We start from the raw sequence: 7,296 nt of genomic DNA on the forward strand, positions 1-7,296 counted from the left end.
AAAAAAAAAGAAGAATGAAAGGCATACCTTTTGGACCATCTCGATTAACCTCTCCGGCAGTCTTTAATGAAAATGGAGCACATTTTGCTTAAGCCGGTACAACTGTGATGCGGGACGGCTGGCTTAGTTCAGCAACCGTTGGCTTTTGTGAAGAGGTTTGATGCTACATGCACGCTATGAAATTAAATAGAACAAAGCTGAGCGTTGTCCCTCATCTCTCTTTGATCCTGAAACATAGGACAACATGAGGCTGCCAAATTCACGTGTTCTTTTGTTTACGCTTGTGCTAATTTATTATAAAAAATACATTTAATATTGGGTCGTTAATTTCTAGAGATTTTAAATGTAAAAGTGGTGCCAGTACAGTACAAGTTCCTGTCTATCAGTTCCACACAATAGCGAAGTGTACCATATTTTCCGCACTATAAGGCGCACATAAAAGCCTTACATTTTTTAAAAAGCTGACTGCGTGCCTTATAATCCAGTGTGCCTTATATATATATCTCGATCATATCATGTGCTGACTGCATAAACTGCTTACTTCTGATCATTGAGTTGACACTCCGTTGAGTGCAGCTCCATCTAGTGGATACATAACAGAATGCAAATGCAGTCCCAGCCACCAATTTGATTCTATGTAGTTTTGATTCCATGCGCCTTATAATCCGGTGGCCTTACATGTGAGTTTTTATTTTATTTATTAATTTTTTTAAAGGCCATTCATTGGAAGTGCGCCTTATAATCCCGTATGAGGGGACAAGATTTAGCTCTCAAAGTGGTACGAAACCAACGAAGTAGACTACGTTTTCAGCATTTATAAGAAATACATAATTAATAATGTTTTAAAAAATTAAATATGAATTGAACATGTTGAAGATGAAAGATAAACTGTGATATATATCTGCTTAAGTTAGTACTTTCTGCACAGATGGAAGTATTACATCTATACACCTTAAAAATACAACTTTTGGGGCTAAAGCAGTGATGTAAGTTGAAACATTGTGCAATACTTTGACCAATCCTTTAAAGGAAAAGCATTGAAAAGACACTAGGGAACTGAAAATTCCACCCAAATGATGACAGCATGCCCAATTTCAAAGTGGCTCGACCAGTTAATTTATTACCTTAAAGTTACGCCATCACACTACCAGGAGTGCACCATCCCTTGGCTAAATTACTGCAAGAATAATGCTGAAGAAAATGACCCAAAAATTGTTAAAATACTGCACAAGGGTTCAGATAGAAATTATTGACATTTAAGGCAACAACGCTAGTTGACACAACAAAGCAAGCACGTTGTTTACTTTTCAACAATTTGCTGAGGGTTTTTATATATCTTATATCTTTGTTGAGGGACAATACAAATGATAAAGTTGAGTACACTTACATAGCACTTTCTACACCAAATGGTGCTCAAAGCGCTCACATTCTCTCATTCATGACACAACTATGTATCTATAAACCTATTTCTCCATAGGAAATGTGGGGCAGTCAATTTTGATAGTAGTAAATATATTTTTGTTGAATTGCCAAACTTAAAATGTTACAGGAGTGTCAGAATGTTTATTTATTTATTTATTTATCTATTCATTTATTTATGGCCTGAACTTGCATCCCAAAAAAGCAATCACTGTTGCTTACAATTTAAAAAAAGAATCCTGAATCCGTTCAAATGATACATCTAAAGCTCTTTACCAAGCCGTCATATTCACATTTTGGAAACAAATTTGTTATGTCCATAACCAACCAACGCACGAACGTACCTTTGCCATCCTATGGAAAGATTTTCCATTTTAATTTAAAATCACCTTAACCTCTAAGACCCCTCACTGTACACGGGCTAACAATGTTTTTTTCGGTCAAAGTCAGATCCGTCATACCTGTTACCTTTAGGATCTAAAACAGGAAGGATTCAACTTGGCAAACTCTCTTTATGTCATCCAGCGAAAGAGGCCGACGGAAAAGTAATGACAAAGGCTTTCATTGACTGATTGCTTAACAGTTTAATATCATTCTTATTAGCGGGCCAAAGCATACACAAACACTCCTCTGACTTTACAAGAAGCCTCCATCAAACTGTGGTTATTCAATCATAGAAACCACAAGCACAGTGCATACCCAACAAAACAAATCAACAATAATGTGCAATAAACATGCAAGATGTTTGAAGCTTTCAAACGTATTGAGTATTCTTATTTTTAAGACCCCACATTTTTTTTTCCGTTCACCCCCACAGCATGACAATTACAGTGCATGGCGCGCTATCAACACTCTTTGCAATTCATGAACAAGCGCAAAATGTTATGGAAAACAGGAAGCTTTTTGCACTTGTAAACAAAACCATAACCAAACCTGTTAATTCAAAAATTGTGACTTGTCTTCTCATAAGTCACCCTAAACTTCTTTCAGGGGTCCACTGCGGGAGCTGAAATTAGTTCTACAAATAGCCCCCTCAGATGTCTGCACACAAACATGCATATTTGAAGACTGGCAAACCCCCTGTGGTTTTCAGCCACTGGGGAAATTCGATGAAACTCTGCCAAAGTCTGCATGCTGAGCAGGGGATTACAATGCAGTTTCTCCCCACAAGAGAGCCAAGAACCAGCCAAATCCTGCATAGGATTACACCCGCCTCCTCCTCACTTCTTCCATGTGCCGCCTCTCTCTGAATCCCTCCTTTGCTTTAACTCCCAACTCTTTACATTGTGTATACCCTACATTTTTTTTTTTTTTTTTTTGCCTTTCCTCTTAAATTTTGATGCCAGACCTCGGAGCTCTTTGTTTCTCTGCTCTCATCACTCCTCAGACGTCAAGAGAGGAACTGAGAGAGGGAAAAACAAAGAGGACCGTGTGAGGGGGTTGTGCAATATCGAAGGAAAGCAAGGAAATACAAACCTGTGGAAGATTGATTAGAAAGCCTCACTGGCAAGGATCACTGGTGTGGGTTGGTTAAGAGGATCAATTAAAACGAGCAAAATGAGATGAAAGCAGTCAAACCCCAGTCAAATACCGTTTTCTTTGGTTTCCAAAATTAGACATTTTCAGGATACCTACATTATACCTGCACGGTGCTCTGCATTGTTATACAAGGGCACAATAATCCTGCCTTTAAAAGTTCTACATGTTATTCTTCCCAAATTAGTGTGTTGTGATTCCGTGGTAACCTTTGCTGCAAGTCCACTTTTTACTCAGCGAGTTCATCATCCTACCTGACCTCAAAACAGAGAGGCCAACCGCTGTAATGAAAGCCTCAAGTTCCCCAGCAAATCTCGACTGTAGCGGAGTCGATGTTGAAGTTTGTGTGTCTGGAAAATAAGTGCAGTGACAGCAAGTGCCACACGTAAGAGGCCCCTTACAACTCACTATAAATTATTGATCACTGTTTTTACAGAACACAGGTATTCCTCAGGGAAATAAAAAGCTTACACGCACTAGGGCAGTGTAATATGATAGTCCTCATCAATTTCCTTGGGTTGAGAGACACTCCATCAAAACATATACTCTAGCAAAAAGGTGTGTATTGATTTTGTTTCGAGAGGATTGTGCTGTTCCCGTGAGGGACAGTTTAATGAGTCTACAAGGTTAGTTCCAAAGGTTGGGACACCAACAATCAGAGAGAAAAAGTGTCCGCTTATTTTGCGTTTGTTTTTTGTGCTGTTGTTAGTTTTGTTTTTTTTAATCAATGCAACAGGTTTGGGTGACAGCGACAGACTTTTCCCCAGGGTGTGATCTCACCACTCAGGCAAAAATTGATTCACTGGAGGAAAGTACACAGAGATCCTGGCCCTTGAATATGTGTCGTGAATCTTACTCGTGTGAAGGCGGCCACAACCGCAAAATAATCGAATGGAAACGTGTCTTTTTGGGCTGCGCATTTACGAATGCTAATGACGACAAGTTATCACAACACAATAACTTCTTCTGAAGTGATAACATACATTCTACTCGAATTAAAATAGGAAAATAGAGATGATTTGAGATGTGACAAGTGGATGAACCTATTAGAAATGTCCATTAAAACAGATTTTAACTAATTTAATCGACCGTTAATCCAAAAAAATGGTTTGAAAGAATCAAGATACCTCTACTGAAAACCACATAGCAAATTGGATTCACATTCCCCAGACATTTGTGATAAAGCCCGTGTATTGGATCGCATTAGATCGTGCAGGTGTGCATGTAAATCCAAGATAATTCGATCATTCATGAATAAAAATGGAGTTACATAATCACTGGAAACCAGCTCATGTGATCCAGATTAGCTTTGCGATTCACAGCAACGGCATGGTGATTAAGGAATACTGTCAGTCTTTTGCCAGAAGAAGAACATCCCTCTATATACCCATCTTCTACTTTGTCGTTCTGGGTAACAGGGAAGCTGAAGGCAATCCTAGCTGACTTAAGGTGACAGACAGGATTCAACCTGAACAGATCTCAAGTCAATTACAGGGTCTGACAGCCATTCTCTCGACCTGTGCCTGCTGTTGACCAATAAACTGACAGCCGCGTGTCAAACTATAGCTTCTGGTTTACCAATGTCATGTGAGGAGCGGGATTTGGACCCAGAAGCAGACAGGACACGGAAAAGTAAAAGTTTTGTACTTGTATATCTAAAAAAATAAAAATAAAAAAAACAAAAATTGAAGAACAACAAATCTCCTGGAAAACAAGATTTGGAATACTAGACCTGGAAGGAAACTATGAAGACTGCTTGCCAACTTGGGACAGCTTGGGAGCCAGAAACATCCAAGGTACAAACTAGGAAACTATAAGACAAAGGTGCCATACATTCCCATACAGGGCTCGATATGGTTTATCTTTTGCACTGCGGTTTTGTGAATCACTGTCAATGTGAGGGGAACTTTTCATTTGAATAATAAGACATTAAAAATTCTTATTAGGATTAATATTATTCCTACTCTTATTTTTATTCTATTATTAATGTTTATTGCATCAATAGTCTCTTTTTCTGCCTGAGTTTAAAATGTCTAACTTTCATGATAGTGTGTTGACCACCACACAAATGAAAATAAATATGAAACTTAAACTAACGCTCACATACTTTAAGTACCCAGTTTACCAAGGACTTGCTTTACCCCTTGTTGTGAAAATCATTCCACACATGCAACTTACATGTTAGCTTGATATGATTACGCCTCTTCTGACAGCAAATGTGCAGTGTCAATTGAACGTGCAGCCTTCACCAGAACGCACAATTGATTGATTGATTGATTGATTGATTTTTTGACAGAGCAATCCATGAATGAGCAATCCATAAACCATGTCCAGCCCGAACTGTGGCAATTGTGACGTACAGATCACGAATTAAGTCTAACAAAAAAATGCCACTCTTGAACACAAATGAACTGTCATTCAAAAACCATTTGGCACCGTTGGCAGTTGCCTGATCCTCAGTTTAGTGATTCCATGTGTTTACATGAGGCATTGAAAAACCTCATTTGGATCCCAAATTTAGAGATTTTCACAATGAAAAAGCAATGAAATACCATCCAGAACTGAATAGAACCACCAACCATGGGTTTAAGCATTCAATGCTTGTTATCGACTGTGGGACAACCTCGAGAGAACATCCGAATGTTACACAGAAATCCACAAGCTAATAAAAATTGTTCAACGAATAATTCAGAAGTGCTACCAATTCTCCTCTAATGCTAACCACTCTGCTTCAGTGCTAATGAATGAGAACATTTTCTAAAGCCAAACATCACTTTTCACCAGGAAAATATTTTTTTTGCCACAAAAGTGAGCTAACAAGTCTACTGGGCCATAGAAAGCATTAAGAATGGCAAAAAACCTTGGATTGAATGCCTCTCATGAAAATCAAGATGTATCAAGTGGGATGTATAGAAACGTTGAGTAATTTGTACTGAATCTTGCAGGAGAAAAGTCAAAGACTCCTCATTTGCTTGCCTACAATCTGTTAACAGAGGACCGAGCGTCTCGTGAGACATTTAACCTCATCAGTCTTGCCTTGCGACACAAGTTCTTCTTTTGACACATATGTGAATGATTTATTCATACCTTCAACCTCGGTGTGATCCAGATGCCTTTTAACACCACTAATTAATTTCAGTGGGCTGTGCAAAGGGCTCATGGAGGATGTCAGAGGACGACGAATGGCTTTCTCAGCTCACCATTAACGTCAAATACATTTGCCAAGTTTGTTGTTTTTTGCAGGATGTGAAAATTACACTTTTATCTCATGGGGTGGAAGAAGCTGTTCAACGTGTTGATTACTTCTCAGACTCTATAGATTGTAACAACGTGGTGACAGGACAATGTGTAACTGTTAAGAGTCCTATGTACCATTGGAATCTCAAGTTTCAAGAATGCACACTTTACATGCTATCTAATCTAGTATTTCTCAGTCCTATGGACAGGGTCAGAGTGCAGAAGAATACATACTAGTCGAAGGACTCTGGGCCGAATCCACAAAGGAAAAAAAAACTATTCACAAATGATATCGTGCTATTGATATACCAACACCAGAGGTGGTGCGAATGGGACAGAACTTTCAATAGGACATCTAATGCCCACACAGATGTCAAATTTTATGGATATAAGTTTGTGGATATAAGGATTTTCCTCAATAAGCAACAATAATTTGTTATGAGTAAAATGGAGTTGTAAATATTCATTTGTTCTATTATTCATTTGACATGCATTTTATCCAAAATATCAGCACATACATTTTGATATTTTCAGAGATTGAAGATGGCATTCGTAATGATGTGGATGTGAATTTTAGTCATCCTTTTCTGACATTAACCAATGACGCGCTTTTTATATTAATTATTTAGAACGTCCCGGTGCAGACCTCTTGCGTAATGTGCATTCTGCTAGGGGGTCCCACTTTCAGTTGCCGTTATTTGATCTGGCTTTTGTTATTTGCATCAGTGAATTAGGCAATTCATCATCTTTGTATAGGGGGTGTAAATTTCTCTGTCAAATATATGCATATTATTGCATATGCTTATTTAAATATGTGCAAACTTTACAATGCACTGGGATACATTCTGCTTGACATCTCTGTTAATGATGCATTTCCCCATATGTGCACGCTTTGTGACTTGAACGTAAAATATATTTGCTCCATTTTTACCTGTTAGTGCCATGCAATCCTTCAGTGTATCTGGCACTATGTGTAACACACAGGGGGCCAGATTCACACAGAGGTTTAGTACCCGTGCTGAAAAGGTTTTATGCATTAAGGCCCCATTCATTCTCTTAATATTGTGATAACTTTATTGTCTACTTAAAACTTTATTTTTCATT

This window comes from Hippichthys cyanospilos, chromosome 3 (genome assembly GCF_059441005.1).
Source record: "Hippichthys cyanospilos isolate Australia breed blue-spotted pipefish chromosome 3, RoL_Hcya_1.0, whole genome shotgun sequence".
Taxonomy (NCBI): domain Eukaryota; kingdom Metazoa; phylum Chordata; class Actinopteri; order Syngnathiformes; family Syngnathidae; genus Hippichthys; species Hippichthys cyanospilos.